The 26,208-nt window shown below is 41.2% G+C and overlaps 1 protein-coding gene across 30 annotated transcripts in view; it reads right to left on the minus strand.

Annotated features, from left to right (window-relative positions):
- The window catches only part of BRSK2 (BR serine/threonine kinase 2), a 282,398-nt gene that overhangs the window by 148,258 nt on the left and 107,932 nt on the right, over window positions 1–26,208 (minus strand). The window lies entirely within an intron of this gene.

Raw genomic sequence — 26,208 nt, forward strand, 5'->3', positions numbered from 1 at the left:
AACAAAAGTACATAATGATCAACACTAAGTTCTTCTTATTAATATTTACCATATCCTTGTTCATATCTATAACCTCAAACCACTTAGTGGTGTAGATAAGTGGCTGTATTTGGAAAAAGTTATGAGTATTCCCATCAGGGAATCAGATCAGAATGTCTGAGTTATCAAAAAGCACAGAATAAAACTCCAAGAATGAAAAGAAAGAGGAAAGTAACAAAATATGACTTTTTGTCAACAGAACTTGGATCTCAATCTGCTGATTCACATAAAGTATATCAAGAGATCCCTCACGAGCAAGTTAAACATGGTCTTTCTAGCTCCCAAATCCACATTAAGATCCTGATCTCATTCTCTGTCCCAAATGACAAAGCTAAGGACATTGCTTTATCCGTAAAGTGCACACAACAGATCTGCAGCCCAGAGAAACTACGGCCATAGGACTTCACACTTTGAGGAATTAGATATCCTGACCACTGCCTTACTTCAGTCTGTCCCCAAAGATTTGGAGTTTCATCAGGGGCTCCAGCCATCTCCCACAGACACTTGTTCATCTTTTTGCTACAGTTAATCACTGATGCTGAACCATTAACCACAGGTTGTTACGCCAAGAAATAACTTCCTGATTTACTTCCTGTCCTCTCTCTTTTATATTGTGCTCAAGTTTTCCGGATATTTCCACTCATGTAATTTTCTGCTCTTAGCTGGTTAAATGCTGACATCCTCACCTTCTGCCATTACATGAACAAGTATGAATTAAGGACACAGCACACCAACAAACCCATTTGAAGCTGTGTATAGCAACAGCCTTTCCTTTGCCTGAAGCAACAGATGAGCACAGCTGGGGAAAGATGCTGTGATGTCCAGCCAATCTTTGCTGTTACAGCTGAATTTTGTCTACTCAATGTATGTATGACATTATCCTTAGAACCACAGGCCCTGTGCTCACCGCTCAGAGCAGTTGCAGCCTCCCTTCTGCAGCTTTGCTTTGGCTTTGCCCTGTTTGGGCAGTCAGTGTTGGCACCCCTCTTTTGCTAGCTTGAAATGCTTCAGTCCATTCCCATCCCTTCATTCTGCTTCCAACACAAACCACATTCTTTGCATAACTCTGAATCCCCCATCCTTACATTTCTAATTCTTGGCAGATCTTCTAGTTCGGCCCTTCACATCTAGACTCTAAGATATGTGACACAGTGCTGCAGTAGAGTGTTCTACAGTCATTATTTCAAGGGGTCAGTAAAGGTGACAAACAGCTGCTTCCTGTAACTGGTCCCTCAACCTTAAGAAAGCCTAAAGGCTTTTGGAATATCACATTTCAAGATATGATTCTAAATGTTGCTCTTCCCAAATGAAGACACTTGCCTCACTCTGCACTCCATAGTCCTTTTTATCCTTGCCCTCACTGAAGCATTTTGTCATTGAGTCACAGCTACCACAAACCTCTGGGACACCATCAGACCACTCAAGAAACCTTCACAACTGCATGAGCAAACTGCTGAGCTGTTATTGAAATAGAAAAAAAAGCAATGCAATCTCAGACAAGTGGTTGAGGTGCTGTTCGCAGGGCTGGTGACTTTTCAGTTCTTTGGCTGCATACACAGCTGCTAATGAGCACCTCAAGTCTACAGCAAACTTCCCATACAGATGTGTCAACAGGTGGGGTGCGTACTCATATAGCTTATCTACACATCCCACCCACCAAAAGTACCTGTGTGGTCCCCAAAGAGAACAACCAAGTCTGCTAAGATGATATTTTGCTTTGGCATGGCTTAAGACAAGTCTGCCAAGGCAGTGAGTAGGCTGCTTTGTCTTAGGTGCTGTGAACACTGAGCTGCTTCAGACTTTAGCCATTTAACTGCACAAGAAACAGCCTCATAATTCCAGGCTGAGGAGTAAAGAAGAAAAAATGTACGCACAGAAAAGCAAGGGAATGTGTAAGCTAACACTGCCTTTTCATTTATAGTTAAAAGCCACAAACTGAAAATCACTGAGCAACAGGAACTCCAGATGATAGAAAGGAAAGATGGCACACAAGGAAGAACACAGGGAAGCTTACAGGCCTGCCACATCTGAACATAGTGCTGACCTGCTAACAGTCATGCTCATGCTGTTTCTTGCTAGGAAGCCCCAGTCTGTGGATGCATAAAGATCTTTCCTGAGAAGGACAGAAGCTTATGCGATAAGCAATGGAAATATTTAGGCCTGCTATACAGGTGCACAGCCCACCCTGAAGCAGTGAGTACAGAATCACTTATTTTACCCAAGAAGTGTGCGTGGATGAGGACGCAAGCTTCCCTTCCACAGATGAGCACATAGCTATCCCCATGACAATCAGCTCTGCGTCTTTTTAGCCAAGGACAGGATTTCAGAACAGCCTGATGTACTGCTGCCTTATGTTGTGTGTGGGAATTTGCTCTAACACATACCAACCAAAACAGAGTTTTGGTTGTTGGAGGTGATGCTGTTCCATAGGTTCTCCACAGTGGTGTGAATAGCAGCACAAGGGAACACAACTGTGGACAGGGACATTTTGCTAATGAACCCCACTGTGAGAACTAAAACTTGGCTTTTCTTTACAGAAAGAAGCATCATGGAAGCAAGAGAGATCTGTTTGCCAGTCCTACCAAAAGATGGAGTTTGCCAAAGATACCATTCTGAAACAAATGACCATTTCAAGAGGGAGACTAATAAATCATAAAATAACACTGTTATTTAAATGTAACATTCATGGTATATGCAGCATTAACAAATAACATTCCCACAGTCTTTCAGAAATGTTAAACACAAGTAACTCATTTGTAATCATAAAGCCAGTAACTTCTCCAAGAACTGTAATAAAAATACCTGTTCCATTTGCCTGTATTAATACATGTAATTTCTGCATTGGAAAAAGAAGGCTTTTCATTTTCTTCTGAAATAAAACCAACCCAATGCCCAACCTGTATTTCTGTCACAGGGAAATGAGGCCCTGATTTCAGATCACCTGCATGGCTCTTGTTGCTTGCTGCTCATTTCTCAACAGAGCGCACTGTCAAAAAATTCATCCTATCAAAAATTTAAGCAGAAAGCCCTGGCCTGGCCAGTACTATCTATTTTGGCTGGATGAGCAATCAAAGCAATGTCTAGAGAGAAATATTATTCCTAACTGAGTTAGCTAATTGCCAATTAATTCATGTCAATGAATACACAGTAAATGTTAATCTGAGCTCTGCAGGACACAAACACTTGTGGTTTCCATCAGGGCACAGTCTAGTACTGGTAACTATTTGAACTCAAGGAGGAACAAAAATCTTAGTCTTAACAAACTCAGTAACTGCTTTTTAAAAGGCTGTGTCTACACAGTTCTTGTATGTGAACTTTGTACATATGATCTTTATATACAAGTAATGTGAATTAATCCCACAAACTGGAAGTTATTGTTATAAATATTAGAATTATTCACTGATGCTCATTCATGAAAGCTACACACACTGCTATTTGCAAGATCTGCAAACCTTTAAGGATGCCAGTTTAGAAAACCAATCCTTAAAGCAAATAAAAGCATTAATATAACTCAAGTGAAGCAGAGAACAATGCTTAAAATGTAATACTCTTGCTTCTTATTCTCAACAGTTATTCTCTCAAAAGCTATGGTTTCAATTAGGGGTGAATCACTGCAGTTACAGCATCCAATTGCTGACTGCAGTGAAGTTGCTTAGATCTACAACAGTGGAAAACAGGTTAAAACATGGCTTGCAGTGACACAATTTCCATAGCCGTAAAGTAAGGATAACAACACTTACTTACCTTGCAAGGACTGTAGAAGGATTAACTGATTAATCCTTACAAAGAATGTTGGAAAGGGAAAGGATGGGGTACGCAAGCTTTACATATTACAGCATATTAGGAAAATTGCATCTTAAGTATTCTCTCAAAAGAAAGTTCTAGACTATTTCTTAGTAAGAGTTTCCATTTTATTTCTCAAATTTTCTAGCTTGTACTTTTCCGGTTTCCTACAGTATGTATCTCATGCACTTCTTAGCTGCACTACGAAGAACTTTGTTATGAGTGTCCTACTTACGGCAACCAATAATTGCCCTTAATTACTCAGCCTTCTCATTGAACAGATGTTTACTTTTCTATAGCATATTGTTATCTCAAATTACTGCCTTTAAAATAAACAAAGCCTTATATCAAGTGACACACAAATTACACGGTATCAATTTATAATTGTATTATGGGGAAAGGAGGTATAGAGCTGTCTACAAATCTGAAAGAATGAGGATGGAGCTACCCAGACTGGTAATGAAATAATTTGACCATGAGATATTCTACAGAGATTCTAGTGCTAAAATGCTGTTTGGAGGGCTCATGCAATAACTGTTTCTAAATTGAATAAACTGTAATTACAGTAGGATTAAAGCCAGAGTGCAAATGCTCAGCAAGAGCAAGGAAGGAGATGTTCATCAGTCCTGGGATTCACGTGGCTCAGCGCAGGGCACATGGAAGCGGCACACAGAATTGCTCCAGCTCAGATGTATTCTCCTGAGCTCCAAGCACTCTCAAACATGCACTGGCTCAGGCAGCTGAAGGGATGAATGCCTGAGCTCAGAGATTGGTGACAGCAATGCAACAGCTCAGATGTGATGGTATCCATACACCTGGTATTAGAGAACAAGAGACACAGAGGCATACTCAGATACACAGCAGCTCACCAGGAGCAGGTTTTACACTGTATGCCTCAGAGATTATGGCAGGATCATCCTCCAAGCTCAGCAGGATCAAAACACACAGAACCAACATCACCTCTATTGATTTTTATCTTGGTCTCTTTCTTACAATATTTCATAAATCAATACTTCTCAGAAACCCTTTGTGCCTGCTGAATATAGTGAAGAACGTGACTTCAGCCCTTTTGACACACATCTTTTTCATCTCTATCCACACCCATGTGTCTACAGAGGCCCCCCAAGGAACTAGGACACACACCTGTATGGGCTTTTGTGAAACCGTTATTCCATCAGCCAAGCTCTAACAAACTCCTCAAGTCCTTCGGGCGCTGTCAGCAGACTGCGGTGTCCAGTGAGCTGAGCTTCTATTTTACACCAAGTCTTTGTTCCCACATAAAAACAAGTGGATGACTAAGCTGTGTTGCCACTGGAAAGGTGCAAACCTCAGCCTCCTGAACACGTACAAAGGGATCTGGGCGGCACCCTCACCCCTCACTGACAGGGAAACAGGAGAGTAGCTTTGCAACTTGAAAGCGAAAAAGAGAAAATAAAATATAACAGATACACCAGAAAGTCTCATCACCCTTTATACCCTCTTTTTCATATAGGCACTGAGGGCTGCAGGCCAGCATAGTCAGAGCCATGAACCTCCTTGAAAAGCCGTCCTGCAGAACCACTTCTCCCTTCAGACTTCCTGAATTGGTTGTCAGAAGATGACCAGAAGTGCATCTTCAGGAAGCCAGTAGAGCCCTGTCTGTTCTGCTAAGGTATCTTTGATAAAGCATGTCACCATCATTAGGTAACATCTGGGCAACGAGCCATAGCATCCAGTGACCTATGGAGAAGGCCTGCTGCGCTAATAAGGAGGGGACACTGTGCTCAGGTCAGGAGGAGATGAAATAAGAAGGTGAGAGGAGAAACCGTGGAGAAATTGTTCCTCACGTGTGCTTTCAGCTGATGCTAATCCTATTTTCTAAGCTCATTTCTACCCTCTTTGTCCATACTTTCCACCCTACCTCAGCCTGCCTCCTTCAGGGAGTCCTGACACCGCTTTTGACCCTCCCATCAGCCGAGATTGTTTCAGCTAGGTTATATGTATATTAAGAACTTAATTAAAAAGAGGGTTAGTGCAGAAAGCCTTTACACATAAGACAGAGGTCACGCTCTTCACAAGATTAGGCTCACCACAGAGCACTTCATCTACCCAGCTCAGTGCTGACACAGCTTACCCTGGCCTCTGACATCTCTTAATCACCAACTGACAGATTTCTAACAGGATTTGCACTCACTGCTGATACACTGCACTTCAGCCACGTTCAAGGAGTGAGCTGGCTTATCTGTATGTGCACCTAGGAGCAAGGCACCAAACAGCAGGTCACGTGCACACCCAGCATGTCCCCCTTCCCGTGAATTCCCAAGAGACCTGGTGATGGCAGTGGGATATGGCTCATAGACAGCCACTGACTAACTTCAACACAAAGACTCTTGTAACAGGCTCCATGACATTCAGCAGCTGAGTGAGGAGTGACCTCATAGGCTGCGCTGGTAAAGGGAAAGTAAGGAGACAGATCATCCTTGAGATCCTGATTCTGCCTAAGAGAAAACCCCTCACTGGTCAGTTAGAAGGAGAATGAGCTCCTCAGCAGAGCTGTGGGCTAACCAAGGAGATGTGGATGGGTGATGAAGACATAGTGGCCCTGAGGCTGCCAGAGGGACAAGTGGTCAGGGAAAGGTCTGGGAGCTCCCATCAGCAGCCTTAGGGGCCTGCAAAGCACAGCTATGTGGCATGCTACAGAGGTAACTCACAGCACAGCTGTAAAGGACAGCTTTTCCCATTTTCCGAGGTGCTCCTCTGCATAAAGTATAGAACATATAAAATACAATTTTCTTAATTATACCGAATATGAGAAAACCTAAGCTTCTGGCTCAGGACAATGGGAAGAAAGACCATTTGAAAACTGATTTCTGACTCAAAACCAGTAAAGTCAAAGCAAAAGAATTAAAGGTCAGAATAATTAGACTATTATCATTTTAATGAACAGAATCAGGCATATTAAAACCCCTTATAGTCAAAAGTATTTTCCTCAATGTGAGAATAATGGCTCAGGTCACAGCACGGAGCTGGAAGCATTTATCGACTTCTACAACAAGAACAGGAACTGCCTGCTCAAGTAATACATACTTTACTACAACTGGTTCACTGTGTTCCTTACAGAGGGGAAAGCATGGGGTCCTATTCAATACACCTTTACAGAAAAGGCCCAAGCTCCTCATTAATTTAAGGTAGGGCTTATGAGAAGCAATGTAGCACCTGGAAAATAAGGTCAGCTGAGCCTGCACAAAGAAGAAAGAAAATAAAGTGAATTTAATTTCCTTTCAAAAGAAAGGTGGTTGGATAAGTACAAACATACACACCCCAACCCACCTTTTGATACACAGCTTCATCACTTGGAAACTCATATCACAGTGGCTGTGGCTAAGTACATCCTGAAATACAGTTCAAAATCCAATTCAGGCAGGAGCTGTTGATTATGAAAGGACCATGGCAAGAGAACTGTGCTGTCAAAACACATCTTCATATCATGCTTCTGTTCCAGGATTTCTATGCGACAACCCATAGTGTTACTGGAAGATCCCAGAGTGAATTTTCCTCTTTTGGAAGAATTCACTGGAGGGGATGGTGAGCAGCTCCCCGGGTTTGATCTAAAGCCAAGTAAGGTCAATACAAAGACTCATCTGTTTCAGGAATCTGCAGATCAGTTTCTTCATTAGCAAGCTACAGCTATGCAAAGCTCAATTACTTTAATGGGCACTGCTGCAGAGAATGAGATGGCACTGCAGAAAATGCTGGTTGCAGAAGATCTCACAGCTGTAACAAAATCAATTGTTACCAACAGTTAGCAAGTTATACAATGCTCTGTACATATTCACTGTTGCTAAGGCAAAATAAATCTGCAGGAAATGTTGCTTTCAAACATACCGAGGCTTTTACTGCTCCACTTCCAATCAGGAAGGAGTTTTGCATTTACTCATACTGGTTCTTTCTTGGTAGCAGCAAAATATCCATAAGTTTGGCTCCACACAAACACTAGTTCAAGGCCAGAGCCACAACAAGCAGAGGAAAAAGAGTGAATGAGTTGTCCTAGATGTCAACAGAAGACCTCACCTCCAGGGTTTTTTCCTCTATTTGATTGCTTTCTATTCTGTTACTATTTGTATTTCATGGTTCCAGTCAGCTAGCATGAGGTGTCAGAAGACTCAAGAAGATTCAATCAGAAAAATCAGCTTAAGAAGAAGGACAAGTTGTAAGCCCGGATAAGTAGATAGAAATAAGCAAAAGATCAGTAAGCATCTTCTTTGTACAAGCTCAAAGTCTGAGGAAAGTTAAAAATACCATCTCTCAAGAATTATGTTCCCATGTGAGGACCTGGTTCTCTCCATGAGTGCACAGGGGTGGATCCCACTGACTTCCTGAGAATTATCCCCAGTTCCCACTAAGATGAGGTGCAATCTGCCAGCCCCTCCCAGGAAGCTGCAGAGCACAGCTCACACTGCAAACAACAGCCACAAAGGAGCTCAGCAGTGACTCCAAGCCACTCACACTTGCAAGAGGCAGCTCAGAAATAACTGAGATAATATAATAATCTATTATATATAATATATAATAACTGCTGCACCTGTTAGGTGTCCTGACATACAGAGGTAATAAATACACTGAGATAATAGACTACTATCCAGCAATATTATCGTTAGACAAATCACGTATCCCTTTCTGCAAAAACACTGCCTTAAGGGATACTGCCTGCAAAGAACACAGACTTGTGCTTATGAACATTACACACTTTGGCTTTATGTTATGAGCCTCCTAAATGACTAGAAAGTGCTATGATATTCCTCACTTGTACTGCAGGTCAGGCCACTTGTACCTCAAGGCTATGGCAAGTTGCATAGCAAGAGTCTCTCCCTGAACAAGAGAATCATCATCAGCTGGATAGCATTTATCTGTCACGACAGGTATCTGGCAGAAACATTATTTGCCTGTGACCCACTGAGCTCCAGATAAGAAAGGCTAGAGAGTTACTGTCCAAATCTTATTACAGGAATAATAATAATAATAATAAAAACACCAAACCCAACCAAAAAAACCACCAAACATATAAAGGAGTAAAAAAGACTTTTAAGAGTATCAAGAACTCTAACAAAGGACTGGTGATCAAGCACCAACAAAGAGCTGGAAAGCTTGATTCTGGTAACTCAGACTGCAAAACAATGAGTGCTATTAAATCGGACCAAAAATACAGCCAGAGTAACCTGTGTAACCCCACCAAATGATGTGACAATACATCCATAAACAAGGGATCTGCTTCCTGAGATCCAATCCTAGTCCACAGTGTGAGAAAGCTGGATACACACACGAGAAAAGAGAGCAGATTTAAACTCAGAGATTTCAGCTGCAGATGAAGATGCCTTAAGTTTCCTGAGAGAGCATTTTTACTTACAGGTACATGACTTTTGGAGTCCCCAACACCAGATCTCTTCCTCTCCCTTTCTGGGGCAGAAAATCCATCAGGCTCCACATGACAGAAATGCAGTTTTGCTTCTCGCAAAGGTTTATCTTAACACTCAGCTGGAGCCATATTTGAGTAAAGCAGAACTGAGAAAAAGTAGGTGCTTCTCTCTGGTTAGATTAAACAGAATTAAGGTACATCTGTGGCCCTGCGTGAACACAGGCTGTCAAAAATGAAGAATTCACTCTGCCTGCTGCACCAGCTTTAAATCCCACTAACAGCTATATAAGAAACCTATGAAATAAAGAACCTAAACACAGTGGATGGTCAACTTCCTCTGAAAACCTCAGTCTATTTTCTCTGCAGTGCATTCTACTCAACATCCACCCCTGCAGATGCTAGTGAATGTTGCTGTACTAAATGCTGCACAGGGAAGAGAAGTTGCCTTCTGAAAGCACAGTGGCAATCAAGTTAAGGAATACCAGAGCAGCAACATCCAGCCAGCACTTGGTGGCAGTGTACTGGAAACTGCATAAAGAAAATCAGGGCAGCAGATGGGCAGTAATTTAGCAGCAGGGTAAAGAAATAAATCAAATCTTCTCTAACTTCCTGCCGGATTTGAGTTGAACTAACTAGCACTAATGATTCAAAATCCAAAAGCAAAAATAAATAAATAAGTAAATAAATCTGTAACATGCTGTTGGTTACAGAGTCACAGAATAACTTGAGGTCAGCAGCCAGGATCTTCTAAGATCACAAAGTCCATATCCAGTGCTTAAGAAAGATCAGCCCCAGAAAGTGAGCCAGGGCCAAGTCCAGGTGTGCTTTCAGTACTTCCAGAGTGATACTCCACAGCCTCCCTGGGCAACTTGTTCCAGCACTTGACCACTCTTACAGAAGTGTTTCCTTGTGTTTGTGACTGAAACATATTATACTTTGTTCTCACTGCCTCTACTCCTGCTCCTGGGCACCACCGAGAAGAGTCTGCCTCCTTCTCCTTAATTTCCTTTCATCAGGTGTTTATACACACTGATGAGATCCTCCTCCTTGCCAGGTAGAACAGTCTCAGCTCTGCTTGTATGGGAGATGCTCCAGTCCCTTAATTTGTGGTCCTTGGTGCCATCCTAATTTCAGGTGGGGTTCCCTACTCACTACAGCTCCCAGAACAATGCTGTCCATTTGATTTAGCAAAATAATTAAAATGTACAAGTGACAGATAAAAATTGAGTCAATAAATGAAACCATGCTTTTGTTCTTGCTGATTTAAACCATAATAAAAAGCTATATTTAAATACAGGTAATTTAAATATGAGTGAAATTCATCAGTTCTTCAGATAATTCTTCTCTTCGAAGCTAGGAGATCAGCCCCAGGTCAGAACCTCACAGAAGGGCAAATGAATGCCTGATACAGCAAAGACTCTGCAGCATCCTTGCAACTTCTTCACTCCTGTGCCAGCATCTGAAGCCCTGTTTGATGGTTCAAGGGCCCTCTCATAAGCTGCTGCCAAATTTGGGAACTCAGCTCGTCAAGCTGGGGAAATAGGGGTGCTATGATGGCACTTGAGGAGAGCTTCAGCTTTACGCAGAGCTTTGCAATCTTCAAAACAAAGAGAATAGTCTATGAAGTGTTGGAGCTACTGAGGTAAACCAGGTGGAATCAAGGCTAGCCAAGAAGCAAAGAGAGATCCCTATTTACATATAAATGGGAATTTGCACTCTTACCCCCTCTCTCTCACTCACATATGAGCAGACTTCAAAGCATAAGGCATTATCCAGGCTGCTACAGGCGAAGTCTAATGTTATGACACATTTAACACAGGAAGAATGTGATGCTGCAGAAAACAATTATTTTCTCTAGTCATTTCCAAGCCTCGTAAACATGTTTCAGAATTATTTTTAAAGAGAGAATACATACCATAATACAGAATTAATTATACAAATGAGAGCCCCATAGAATTGTTACCACCGCTTATATTGGAAGACTCGGTGAAAGACTAGGGCTCTACTCTGATAAACATCACACATCCACATGTGCCAAGATCTCCTTGGGGTTGACAGTTAGGCTCCAAATAGGCAAGGCAGCCCAAGGCTATGCCTAATTATACTCTGTTTCTCTGTTTGAAAGTAAAGACTTTGGGCATGAAGAGAATGGGTAACTTGCTGACAGTCACAATGAAGCCCCGTGGCAGAGCTAGAAACCAAGGATATACCACAATCACCTTTTTAAGCTGGTGCATGTAGGAAAAGCTAAGAAAAGGGGCGGGGAGATCAGAAATAATTGGCCAGTAGGCCATCATTTTCATTAAATTTCAGACAGCATTCCCCTCTGTCACATCAAGATAAAAGCAGGAAAATTCCATTTGTGCCACTAGATCTGTTCCAGAGTTACAGCAGAAAATCTGGGAATGAAAGAGGAGCACTTCCAGTGTCATATGTGAATGCATACGTTTAGTGGGAGAGCTTTCAAATTTATGATCCATTAAATGAAAACAGCAGCAAAGACATCACAACACTGCATTTCAAACAGAAGAAAAAATATGTTCATTTCCAGAAGCAAAGACAAAAGAACAGAAAAAGCCATGCAGGAAAATCTCTCTTTCCCATCATTTCACTCCCTGTTCCCCAGGAAAAGGGCTGCTCTGCAGCAAAATGACAGGCAGCGTCACCAGAACATGCTGTTTAAATGGAAAGAGTTAAGCAGGCTGAAAGACTGTATGAGGGAGGGGAAGGCAGGGACATGAGAAGCTCCCAGTGCCCATATTGGTATCTTACCGCAGCAGCAGAATGGCTGCCACAGCTCAGCATAAGCTCCGCTGGGTTGACTGGGGACGGGCTCAGCTTCGTGGTGTGGCCGAGGCAGGCTCAGCGTACTGCGTGTGCTCAGGATTGAGAAGGGCTGACAGAGCTGCTAAGTGCTCCACCGAGCAGCGGGAGAACCGACTGGCACATGCGGGAAGTACAGTACAATAATCTCCCATCTGCACGGTACGGCACTGAATCCCCTTCTTTACAGCTCAATAGGTGCATCTGCCGACCCTCTGTTAATCCTCAACATTGTTTAAAATGCAGATCAGTGGAGATCATGCTTTTTCTCTCCCATTACAGCCCATAGCCTAATAAAAGCTTTAATCACACACAATATTCTATCTCCTGCAAGGGCTGCTGCCTCATTCTTTCCTCTTTGCCTTTGTTTGGAAACCAGATCTTTGTCAGGCACCAGCAGCAGAAGAATATAATTTTGTAACATCAGGTTTGAAGCCAATCAAAGCGCTTATAACCTCTTCCAAAACTGTGCAATTGTAACCAGAAAATTGTGACTATAAAAGGTAAACAGCAGGGAGCTGAAAGCACGGGAACCCCCTGAGAAAACGCATCCTAACCCCCTGGATGTGCAGCAGGATTTTAAATGTAAAAAGCAGCATCAGCAGAGTTCCCTACATGTCTTTGTCTCCCTACCACTGATGCACTAGAGCTATTTTTCGAAGTCAGAAAGCACAAGAGCTGCAAAGGAAAACCATGACTGGTTACGTGACTGGAGGTTGAGAAAAAATAATTTATTCCACACACAGAACACATCCGTAAACAGATAAAAGTGCAAATGCCAACCTGCAATAACTAGTTCTTTCCAGTCAATTCTACAGCCAAATGGTCGAGCCAGTAAGCTGGAAAGCTGTTAGTACTCTGACAGGAACAAATCACCATCATAACAAAAGAAGACTGTAAGACCCATGTTAGTTAAAACTCTACTCCAGCTCTGAATCTTCTGGGGTAGAGGTGCTCGCTCAGAGTCATCTCTGTAGGGCTTTTGCCACTAGTCCATCAGAGGGAAGGGTCATTCCGGAAATCTCCTTAAATACATTTACTCTTACTTTTCCTCCCCAGGAATCTTCTCTCTTGCAATTAGCTGTATGGTGTAATGCAATAAATCTCATCTCTCCCTGCATTTGTACACTGCAGCAAGCCAGACATGCAAAGCAGTTATTGTACAGACCAATGCATGCCTGTCTTCTTCAACATGTGGTTGAGAGGAAGGCAAAGGAAGCCTTCCCGTGCTCCTACATTTCCAGGATTAGACACAAACATGTTCACAGAATCATCAAATTGAATTGGAAGGGACTTCCAAGGGTAGCCTGGCAAGCCCCAGACCTGTAGAAACAGTAGCTGCTCCAAGGGAATCTGCTGGGCTGAGCCACATGGGCAGCATCGGAAGTCTCAAGCAGTGCCTGAGGGCAGACACAGGCCCAAATCATTCAAACAGCCCTTGCCCATACAAATCATCTGTTCACTTATGAAGCATGAGCAGATGCTGGGCTAGCCACTGATTCAGCAGGAACCCCAACATGTTCTGACCTACTTCAGCATCTGTACAGAAATGGCTGGAAGCAGCGGTCCCACCCTCCAGAGCCTCTTCTATTTGAACTCACCAGAGTCCCTAACTAGAACTCTGTCTGTTAGATTTGCTGATCAAGGACAGCCCAGCACATGGCCCTCTCTGCTAGCTGCCATCACAGCAATTAGAGGGGAGAAGACTAAGGGACAAACCACTTCACTAGTGTACAAACGCATATATTAATTGTCTCATTATGTAGACACAATATGATTTTCAATTAGCTGTTTAACAGTATGATCGAACACAAAATATTTTAATTATGTATTTCATGGACATGCTTCAAAGGTGCTGCTTCAGACTCAAAATAATGAGCTGCATGCATGGGAAACTTAGTTCCAGAGGGCCCACAGTTACTTTGCTTTTTGAAGATCCAGATGGTTATGTGAGTTTCTTTACAGTGCAAAAGGCTTCAGGGGCAAAATAACTGCACCTAATATACCCACCCGGAATTAGCGATGCCTGTGAATGCATGTAGAGACAAGTTCATGAAGAAACATGGGCAGTGGTCAGTAGCTGCCATACAGTATACTTGCTGCTTCTAAATAGTCCTCTATAAACGTTAGGTCTTGTGAGGAAGTCTTTGGAACATCACAGGATGTGCATCCCTGTATGGGTACACACCTCCCTGACGATCGCCTCAACTAAACCCAGGAACTAAGAAGTGCAGCAGGGCTGAAGGATGAAAGAAGGAGGGAAAAGACTGGAACCAAACTAACAAAGCCAAGTCACATTCACTTTTCCCACCAAGCTGCAGTGCTGACCTACAGCAACAGCATCTCATTTGGTATTTGTACAAGTAGTAGGAAATAACTGCCTCCTGGTGAAGAAGGAAGAAGGTGAAGAAGGCAAGAAAGATGATAAACAAGTTTTCTCCAATTAACAAAGCCTCCTGAGACTACTTACACACTGTCCCCTCCTAATGAGGGCACCCAAAGTCATAATCCCCTTCTCCTCTATAATTAACAACTATAATTACTAGTGTACAACACTATGCCTTAACGAAAGGCACTATGCAAACCATAAAACATTTATATCTGCACTTTTGTGCATACCAGATGCAGAGCATGCAAGTTTCGTTGCAGAAAAGTCTGTTTTGCTCGTACGATGAATACCAGCTTTCCATTCAACTGCTGGCTAAAGTATCTCAGGACTTCTAATAGAGGCTAAAGAGAAGGTTAAATTCTGGCAGTGCTACACATGCCTTTGTGTGTGCAAATTGATTTTCTTGTTATAAATAGCAATGCCTTGAAAGACTCCACCTGTGGATGATCTCCATGAAGGTGACCAGACAATATGCAACTCAACATCACTAGATGTTATCACTAGAATTTATCTACACATATTTAAATATCTCTTCTGGGTCTACTGAAAACAGTGCCAAAATAATTGGGAGTATTAACTGTACTGGTAGAAACAGCAAGCATAAATGTTGACGGAGGAAAATTACTGTTACCACAAGCAAAATGACATCTCTTGCAAGAAACAGTCAACTTTTCCACTAACTCCTCAATAACTCAATTATCTCTGTCAAAGTCAAGGCAGGGCTCTGCCCCTTCACATCCTTTGTCATATGTATTTATCTCCTCCTATATCACAAATGTCCTGCTGGCCTTAGGAAAGAGATCCCTTGGTGGAAATGAGGCCTGACAGGAAAACGAGGCAGAGATTTTGAAGGCAGAGAGGCATCTTTTGCAATTAAGGGTTTTGTTTATTTTTCCTGTAGGTATTTATAAGAGGTTTATTTGTTTGTGAAGCTACAGAGCTTCAGGGAACCATTTCAAAAATGGTTACTTCTTCAGATTTCAAGATATTTTCCCACTGCTGAGTTTTCTGTAAATCACCACAAAGTGCATGAGAAGAGGAAGCACGTAGCTCCAGAACATGTAAGATAGCCATGGGGTACCACCGAGGCAGAAAGCTAAAATTTCTCCATGCATCTCTGCTCTTTGCTAACAGGATTAGCTGTGTGATCCTCACTGTCAGTGAAAATGTCAGTGAATCTCATTGGCATCAGGTGCCTGATTTCATCAAGGACTGGTGCTTCAGTATGTAAGACACAGTAAAGCAGAATGAAAAATGATTAGTAACTCAACACTTTGAACACAGTTATGTGTTGTAATTTCACATACATTTTAAGCTCACATAAGCTAAGACCAATGCTACAAGCAGTAGTTCAAGCCTCAGCATTGCCACCTGCAAGTATTTTCTGGTCCATGTAGGCAACCAGCTCACAGAACTAATGCAGGTGAAAGCCAAGCCAAGATGGAAGAAAATAGTTTAACTGACTCAGTTCTGCACACAAACTTAGCTCACAGAAAAATCACACAGCCTATAGGGGTAGATTGGTCACTTTTCCATTCAGCAGTGGCAGCTCAGTCACACTGCAGTGTACATATAGTACACACAGTGCTACATCTGCTGCTCCAGAATGTCCAAATTCATTTCCTTTCTCTGTTACATAGTCCCTCCACATCAATAATCGATCGTTTTCCAAGCCTCAAATTCCATTCCCAGTGTTATTTCCTTTATTTCTTCTGAGTGCTTCGCACAAAGGGTGCTTATCACAGGGCAACAAACAAGTTCAGCAGTCTGTACAGAAAGAAGTGCAACAAATATCAAACTCAGACTGAAATTGTGCATTACAAGAAGACAAAAATGGTAAAAAAAGGAGAGCTGACAGGTATGCTAATTCATGATTCAAAGCTCTAGTAACCTAATGGTTGTGATACTACTTCTGGAACATGGCTGGGATGAGCTGCGTTTTGCATATTAGCCTCTATTGCCAAATACAATGAGTAATTTTTTCAAGACTATGGCTGACAATCAATGGGACAAGAATACGTTCTGTTAAGGCTCAGAACTGGACCACACAAGACACTTGTATTCCACACCTCATGGAAACTGTCCTACAGGATCAATTAGTTAAGTGCACAGGTTGACATGGGCATAACTACCTTCACCGCTTTCTGAACGTTGATGTCAGTCTCCCTGTGTATTTGTTTATTCCATTCAGCAACATTAACCTGCCATATACAAAGATTAATGTATTCAGATTTGTAAAACATTACAAGTACCCCTATGGTGGTTTTGGAAAGGATCCTTTTCTTTCTCTGGAGAACTGAGTGGAAAAGACAATTCGCTTAATTTGTTATTTCTGATCATTCCACAGGAGCAGTCATTCTGTGAAACCCACAAATTCCCACTGATCAGTCTGCACTTTAACGTGTCCACCCCAAACTCATACTTTAGTCTTCACTTTCAGAATGCATTGTGCCCCAAATACCAGAGCGGGTCAGCACATTCAGTAAGCGTCAAGGTATCTCCTTGCAAAATTCATACCTTCACTAAAATGAGTTACTCTGTTAAAATTACCCTTTCAAAATCTCAGTGGTACAGCTAGATTAAATGTGGTGAAGTCAAGTCTAATCAGACACATCACTTGTAACTGCTCAAATTGATGGACTGTTTGCGTTAGTGATTTCTTTTGAAAGTTGCTTCTTCAAATTGAACACACTGCATAAAGCAGCAGTCAGCCCATGTGTGTGAACACATCTCACCAACAAAGATACATTTTCTCTATGCTTTAGACATAGCTCAGAGTTCCCTTCTCAAATAAACCATAACCACAGTCTAACTTACTGACAGCACATGCCCTCGTTGTTTGTCCTTCACCGTGTTTTTTATGATGCATTCTTCTCTTCCACATTAGAAGTCTTCTCCCATTCTATTTGGAAATCCACAAGCACATCCCTTCCAAATAGCACACCAGAGCTTCCTGCTATGTAACAAGTGATGTACAAGGCTTTGTAAGCTATGCGTTTATGTTGGCGACACTGACAGCAGTAAAACAAATGAGCTCGTGTCAGTAAATAAAATAGATGCAACTGGAAGTATGCATGATCTGATCTTTGTTAAAAGTATGTGACCAACTAGGCTAATTGAAATTAGCGTAACTGCTTATGAGTTTGATCAGTACAATGCAGGGAGGGCTACAAGCACCCTTTGTAAGCAGTTGAGAACAAAGGCAGTACCATTAACCACTGGGATGAGCTGAAAACCCATCTTCACAACAACAACAACAACAAAAAAAACTGTGCCAAAGATTTTATGCAACTCAGAAAGCTAAATGGCTAAAAGCTGCATATATTCCATTCACTTACAGAAAGGAAAATCCACTTTTAGACCTATGCTTCCTACTGCTCAGTCTACAGATTAATTTTAAGCTTATTTTGAATTAAAAAATCCCAAGGAAATATGTCTCAGTCTCCAGAGCAGAAAGACATCACCAATTAATAACTGGGATACCTTTACTGGAAACAGTCAAGGCCTAAGCTTTCTGTGAAGGATATGGAGTGCATGCACACAAATAGAAAGATTATGCAAAATCAAAACCCATCAGATTATGCATACCAAAAAAACTACTAAACGCAGGATAATGTTACAGTCTTTATGATGGCAACACACTGTGGTGAACCCAGCCCTCACAAATTTAAAACAAGAGTTCATCTATTTTGAGCTGCTGAAGGAAGAACTATGGCTACACGCACACACATCCACACCATCATGGCTAACTTGCCAACTGAGCTTTGAGAGTCACTTACCCCTGAGTGGCCTAGCATGACTTTCATCAAACAGATATGAGGCTATAAGGGCCAAAATTAGCAATGTAAAGCAAGAATAACCCCGAGTGAGGTCCTAGCAGCAAGGTGTCTCAGCCCATCAGCTCTCTCTCAAATCTGTTCAAACCAGATAGGAGCAGTGGAACTGTATTTTATTTTTTGATGAATTAAAAAAAAAACAACACTAAAACTCAACAACTGAGTGCAAAAGCAGGATGAAATTAAGACTCACAAGGTAAGATACAGCATCTTGGAAATTGCTGGTGATTAAGCATCTAAATTGGCACAGAAGAGACTCAGCATGTTCTCATTCAGGCTCCTTTGCTTGGATTTCAGAAAGCAGAATTCACTTCAGACCCATCTGACTTTACTAACAAAAGAAACAAATGCTGTTCATTGTGCAGCACTGAAATTAAATGAGACCAGCTTAAAAAAAAATTAAAAAATCAGTTATCTTTCAACTTCTAAGCAAGTTTTTTAATGGAAGTTATCCTCAAAACCAATTCCACGTCTGAATCATTCCACTGTTATGGACATCATTTAATTCTTCCCCATCAATTCTTTAACTTACTCTTCAGTCAGTCTAGATTAACACAAAGTTTACAACTACAACAACAGCAAAAAGCAAAAGAAAGAAAATCTAAATCTCTGCTGATGCTCTTCCACTTGCCAGGCACCTGGAACAAGTGTCAGAAATTCGGGTTCCCTAGGTGTGTCCAACTTGATCTACATATCATATTCTTCCTGCATCCAATTCAAGGAAATTGCGGTGGCAGGGAACCTCCCCTTCAGGCAAACTCTGCTAAAAGACTTCAGGAGCACTCACCATCTACTAAGCTCAATATCTTTTGAACAAAAAGCCTAAATAATAAAAGACAGCAAATAGGAGGCAGAGGCAACTAGAAAACAGTTTCATAGGAGAGAGCATGAAAAATGGTCCATGAGTAACAAATTCCACTTTGACACGTTCTTATCTGAGGACTGTGCATTTGCATTTGCACTTCCCTTACAAGATGGCAAATTTGTCTCCCTACTCATTTTGCTTCCAACCTACTCAAATGCAAAACCTTTGATATTTCCAGCCCTCTCCACTGTACCCCAGCTGCACACAGAATTTTTCCAGAGCAGCTTAAAGGTCCTTTAAAAAAAAGTGAATAACACAAACTTCTAAATCATACCAATAAATTACAGCAGCACTGCAGACACTGAAGAGAGAAGTAGCATACACGGCTTCAAACTCAAATTTATTTAAGCCATGGCAGGAATTTATTTAAGCCTTTCCCAAAAAGGGAAGACTTGAATTCTACTTTCTGCCATGGAACAGGGCTAATCCATCTTTCTGCAAATCTAACCATGTATATTCAACATTAAACACAACTAATAAGCAAAGCGGGAAGCAGAAAGAAACAATCTAGTTCAGTTTCCTAGGGAGATGAATGGCTAACTGAGCCATTCTCAGGATTTCACTTTCCAAACTAAAAGAGCAGCTCCAAGGCCTGAAAAAAGAAAAAAAAAAAAAAAAGAAAAAAGAAAAAAAAAATAATCATCTCAGCAGTAGCTGTTCAAAGAGATATCTTAAAATCTCTTATGAATAAAAGTTATTTTTGTCTAAAAAGAGGATGTTCTCTATTGCCTCCCAGCCTCCTCTCAAAAGTGCTGACAAAGAAACCTGAATGGGAATGGCACAATCAGAAAGTGCCTGTAAGGACTTGAGTTTTGCAGGTGAAGACTCACGATCAAGGAACAAGGGGGTCAAACCACATCATTTACTTCAATCAAAGATCATATTAAAAATTCTCTTTCTGAATCTTGGGTCTAGAAACACTAAGCTCAAGTAGAAGTGATGGGTAATTGCAGATCAGCTTTCTCAGCCGCTTTTCTTTTCTAACCTGATGTTAACAGAGATGGCTGGGGAACTCGTAGCTGCTGATGAATAAGTGTGAGCCCAACTCAGCAATATACTTAACCAAATTCCAGTCAATGATACTGCAGAGATAAGCGGGCCTTTATAAGTATAGATTCGCTTCTCTAAAATCAGGACAAAGAGAGAGATCTATAGTGACTGATTCACAATACATTTCATTCGAGATTACTTTTCACAATCCAGCTATTGGTAACAGTAAGATATTCTCAAATTCACCATCTTTCTGCCAAACAGTTCAGAACATTATTAAAACAATAAATGGAAAAACATTCTATCTGAAGCCTATTTTTCTATTTCTCTTTGCTTAGAACATGCTTGTCACTGCCATTGGCTTTTCAGAAGAGAATGTTTGAAAGTGCCTAATTTTAGACCTTTTCTGTTATTTTTGCTTTCTGTTCTGCTTGTCAAGCCTGAAGAATAGCAGATGTGCAGGGAAAAAACCACAAACAAAGAGCCCCATGTGGCTAATACAGTGTTTGATAAAATAAAACCAGCACAGAGAGAAGGCTTTTTTCACCCCACAACACGCAATAACACCCTCCCTGGAAAGATGCACTTCTCTTCTGGGTCACAGAACCATCTGACCATAATTTGACTTAAAAAAATAACAATAACCACCCTCATACTCTTGACCACCTCATCACAACATAGCAGTGGAAAACATCTAGGTCACGTAATCATGTCTCATCCAATTTGGATGCATTTCTTCCTAGGATATAAATTCATTAGAGACAGCTTGTAAACAAACATATACACACACAGGCAAAATATGCAAACAGATTCTGTCTGCTCGCTCTGCATGTATATGACTACTTGACCCAGAAACCCAAGGTATCACCATCTAGTCACTGGGTTAAAATCATTCACCATAAATAACTCAAGAAATTTTGCCTCTCATCCAACTTAACAAATGTTACACAGCTTTTCAGCTTCCCCTCCAATTTATTTATTCTTCAAAGCAACCCTTAAAAAGCAAGCCTGGTGTAGTGATTCTTACTATGAACGAGTGTTCTACTCCACTGAGAATCCCAGTGGTTCCTGGGGACAACTCTTATCTCCCACTCTCTCTCTCTCTCTCTATATATATATGTATAACAGTGAGCAAGCAGTACTGAGGCCATCAGCATCTAACACAGCTTCCAAAATCAGGAGAGGGGCTTAAGAAAATGTCTGAGCATTTGGACTTCTCACAGAAAGCTACAGAAGCTTTGTGAAGAAGCAGAAAACAACGTCACATGGGAGGGATCAAAAGTATTTCCAGCTCTTTTTCTCTTAGGCACTTTTGCCCAAGACATCAACTATAGAAAGAACTGAGCCATATTAATATGATGCCAACAAAAATATAAATGTATATATTAATATATTTATAGGATTTTCTTTATGCAATTTCTAACTAAAACCACTTCACATACCTGGGCATTTTTAATTTTTAAAGGGTCTTTTTATATCACTAAAACAATCATCAAATCACCTATGCCAGGGTTCTCAGGGAGCCCAGATTGAAACACTACATCATGAACATCTTTGTCATGCTCAAACATCCTATGTGGAATACTGAATTTACTGGTAATTTTCTGTCATCACTACAAATCAGAGACACAAAGTAATTAATCGGGCATACACTCTGCTCCTGCTCACTCGGCAGTCTAGCACAATTAATTACCCATGCAAAGCTTGGAAAAGTTGATCATCCCCCTTCTCCTTGTCCCACAGGAAGCACTCAGTAAATAACTCTGAACAAACACAGTACACATGTTAAGTAAATGTTCTGCCGTCCCAGGATCCTTCATTCAGGATAACAACAACAACAAAAAGATGAACACCAAACATACATATTTCTGTGCAAGCTAAGCAAACAAGAAACCATTTTACTGAAGATATATGTATACACTTCTTTAGCATATGCCACACTTCATTCATATTTCCTACAGAAAATTCTTGCAACCTGAGATAGATGTTTATTCAATCCAACTTATATTTTGTTATCCAAAACAAACCATGCTTCAATGCCATATGCTCAAGGAGCACAGGGAATCCTATACTGCCAACATTAGGCACTCCACCATTGTTGCAGTAAGCATGAGGTATCATAGGATGCATTCCCATCTGCTTTTGAATTTTGCTTCAGCTAGCAAGGCTAATAAGTTCCCCAATCATATTGTCTCACCAGTTGCTGTAAGAGTAGTATGCAAGTCAAAAGCAACATGGCTAGCACTTTCTGTCCACAAAGACAATAGCAGCGGGAATGCAAGGACAGACAGGAAGCGTCTGAGATGCCTGATGGGAAGACAGCTCATACTGTAGCCTTCAAAGTCTCAGCCAGAAGCAGCATTGCTAAGCAGATGCCTTAGAGGGATGACACTGAGGACAAGGGGTCCCTGCAGGCTCCAGCAGCTGTGAGGTTACACTGTAAAATGAAGCCCTCCCTGGGAGAAAGACCATGTGATTGGACCACTTTGGGAACAGGCCAAAGACTCAGCTGTGATGAAGACAATAACTGCTGTTTTCTCAGTTGCCCCTGCTCAGATAAGGAAAACTAGAAAGTCAAGCCAAGTCAAGTGACCTTTCCTCTGACAGCTACTGGGTAAGACAGCATTATCCTTCTCTGAATGGGTGGCACGTAGAATCTACAGGCTTTCGAAAGACAGCTCGCCTTCTAGGTGCTAAAGTCTTGTTTCTAATGAAAAGAAGCTCACAGTTGTAGATTCACATCTCAGTTACACATGAACAAATGGCATACATAAGTATATATATAAGTACATACATAAATGTATATATTAAAGACTTCATTTACATGTCACAAGACAGACTCAGTCCTACTGTATTTAATTTTAAAAAAATATTAAATTTTTTATCTTATATTTTGAAAATATAAGTAGTGAAACATAGGATAGCCCATAAGATTCAAAGGAGCTCTTTAAAATGCCATTTCTGTATGCTTTCCTAAATTTAATTAAAAATAAAATAAATGCATTTTTTACTTTTTCTTTACAGTAATTAATACACTGGGGGCCTAAGGACCCTTATTAGCACTGCGGGAATTTATGTTTGTGGTAGCAGTGTTGTTCCTTTTTTCCTTCAGAAAGATATTCAAGAATCAGAGGAGAAACTCTTTGAAGTATGCGGTAGGGACTTCTGCCCACTCCCTATGCATAACTCTACCAGCATCATCGGACCGAGATGCAGTTTTCCCCTGCAGCCTTCAGCAGCATGAATCTTACATCAGTCAGATGGGGGGGGGGGAATCTCACCCAGCACCGTAGATCCACTGCAGCACAGGATGAGAGAAGTGATGTTCTCAAGGGTTTGGCAATTCTGAGCGCTCATCGCATCACAGGTATCTAAAGTGGATCCTGTGATGTCACTTAGTCTATGACACATCACAATCCACATATGCATAAACTAAGCTGGCAGTGAAAAGGTGGGAAGAGTAATTTTCCTTTCACTGTAAATAATCTATTTAGGAGACAAAAGCTCCTCAGACCTTACATAAATGTAAGCCACTGAATCTAGACAGGATTTCAAATACATTAATCAAGTATACAAATGCGGATGTGGGGAAGGCAGGGAGTCATTTTTAGAGCAGCACAAAGCATCTCAAATGCTGGTTTCAAGTTCCAGAGTGCCGGACACTTGAAAATCTGAGATCCTGGCCATGGAAAAGGCAGAAAGCACCCCGGTCTCAGTTCAGCAAAACAACCAGGCCCATATTCACCCAGCACTGTATATGCACCCACAGCCACTAAGAGTAATTACTTGAGTGGAATATTGCTCCGATCCCTCCACACTTTCAAAGCCAGCAGAAGGCAATAACACAAAGTTAACTGGAACCACTCAGGGCAATCAGTACAAGACAGGACTTCTGATCTCATACCATGAACTGTCTTTCATCTCTTTGCCAGAGAAACAAAGGAGAAGTGTTTGGATGTGTGTTCTGGATAGTAACGGAAGCTGTGACAGCATATGTTTGGGAAGTAGTAGCCGCATTGGCGAGAAATGCACCACCCTTTCCATCTTTGCTTGTTATGGTTTCATAGTAAATGAGACAAATTTCCTCTGGACAAGAAAACAGGTCCTCAGCACTCTATTTTACAAACACAGAGGGATTCACAAAGAAAAATGAATGTAGGAGAGTCTGAAGGGCATGTTTTTCTAACTTGGTTCAAAACATGGTGAAGGAGAGTATTTTTACTGTTCTGTCTAAACAGATACATATTTTATTCCGATTACACGTGGCTGGCATTGACACTTACACAATGGTAAGTCTCTTACACTGTCTGGGCCTTTGACTGTCACATGTCTTTTGTGGAATGAGCTACAACCAAGAGCTCACAGAATGGGAGACCTGAATTAATGCTTGAACAACATTGAGAATAAAGAACCTAAATTCTCCCATGTTACTTGTAAAGACACCTCAGTCAAACAGGAGCAAAAATAAACGTGTCTTAAGAGGAGAAAGGGAAGGAATGTTCTATCAAACTACCTGTGCAGTTCTTACAGTTCCTGTAGACAAGAAGAGCAGCTCTCCCAAAGCGGTATTTGAAGTCTTGCATTACTATATCCTGATCAGCAATTATGCCTTACAATACCAAGCGATTTTTTGCTTTCCCTTGGGCTATTTGGCAATGAAGTATGAGGCAGAAAGGCAGAAGCCCAGTTTTCATGAGCTTTAGGGCTAAGGATAGCAGAAACCAGTTTTGACAAGTTAGCCATGCAAATACTATGTGCCAGTCGTTGAGCAAGTATCTCCGTGCTGCTCTCCTGTGTCACTTTCACAGAGTCTGATGGATTGCGACATCCTTCATATCCACAGTTAAGCTAAACTCACTTCAATCATGCTATAAAACAACCAAAATAACCACCAAACTTGCAGCACTTCAGCCAAATAAATACTAACAGTTCAGAGAAGTAAAACATTTACAAGCAAATCCAGATACTCAACACAGCATGAATCCCAAAGCCCTCTGCTCGTCTTACCGACAGTGTCCCCAGCAGCCTGGCACATTTCTGATCCCTCTTGCAGCCTCCATAGCACACATTCTTTACCTTAGCAGACACTGTGTGCAGGTAGAGCATTGCACTACATCAGAGTTTTTTGGTTGTCTACAACTAGCGTAAGGGATGTTAAGTATACATATGCCACCTGAGGCAATACAGGCCTGGCAACTTCTGGGCATCACCATACTAAACTCTTACAGCAGTCAGCTAGAAGAAGGAATGAGAAGATTAGTATGCAACAACTGGATTAGGTCTCACGTTGTAATTAGCCATGTAAAGTTTAAATAACATTTGCCAGAAGACTTCACCTCTCATTCAATAAACACAGTTTATTGCCAGTGTTGAGGCTGAAATCCAGTGTCTCCACTGTACTCTGTGATGGAGGACAGGTAATATGCCGCAGCCAGAAATCAAGCAGGCTCTCTCCAGATGGACACTAAACTCTGTATCATTCAAAGTAGGAAACAACTGATCGTACAGCTTTCTACCTGAAATGGTAACACATTCCAAAAGCAGTGATGTCTATTGACATCATTTAGGAGGTTGAAATGTAAGGAAGCCACAGTCACAGAGCCCACAAAACAACCCAGCAGCAGTACTATTATCTATTCCTACAGAAAAGTGAGCCTAACATATTTGTAGTAGACAAGAAATACTCTGGTAGATAAGCACAAGATAGTCTGGTAGACAAGTAAATATTTTAAATTTGGTGGTAAATTCTTCCTTTCACAACGCCTTACCTTTTCCACAGGTGTGAAAAGTGTTCAGTTTCATAAAGATCAAAGACACAAATTGAGTACAATACCAGAAAAGAAATGAGAGGGATGGGGGCCGCTAATTTTCAGTTACATTAACCCCCTTCTGCTTCTAAGATCTTTATTATAAACTCTTGAGGGGTATCAGAAAGCTCCAGTTTGCTTTCTCATAACATTCTCCCTGTGTCATTGCACCTAACAACACAGAAAGCTTTAGAAATGTTTTCACTTTATTTTCTACTACTAGATGCCTCATTGTTTAATAACTTCATCATTTTACAGTTATTTGCATTCAGAATAATCTGTAC

This window comes from Coturnix japonica, chromosome 5, assembly GCF_054131305.1.
Source record: "Coturnix japonica strain WE chromosome 5, WE-NBRP24, whole genome shotgun sequence".
Lineage (NCBI taxonomy): Eukaryota > Metazoa > Chordata > Aves > Galliformes > Phasianidae > Coturnix > Coturnix japonica.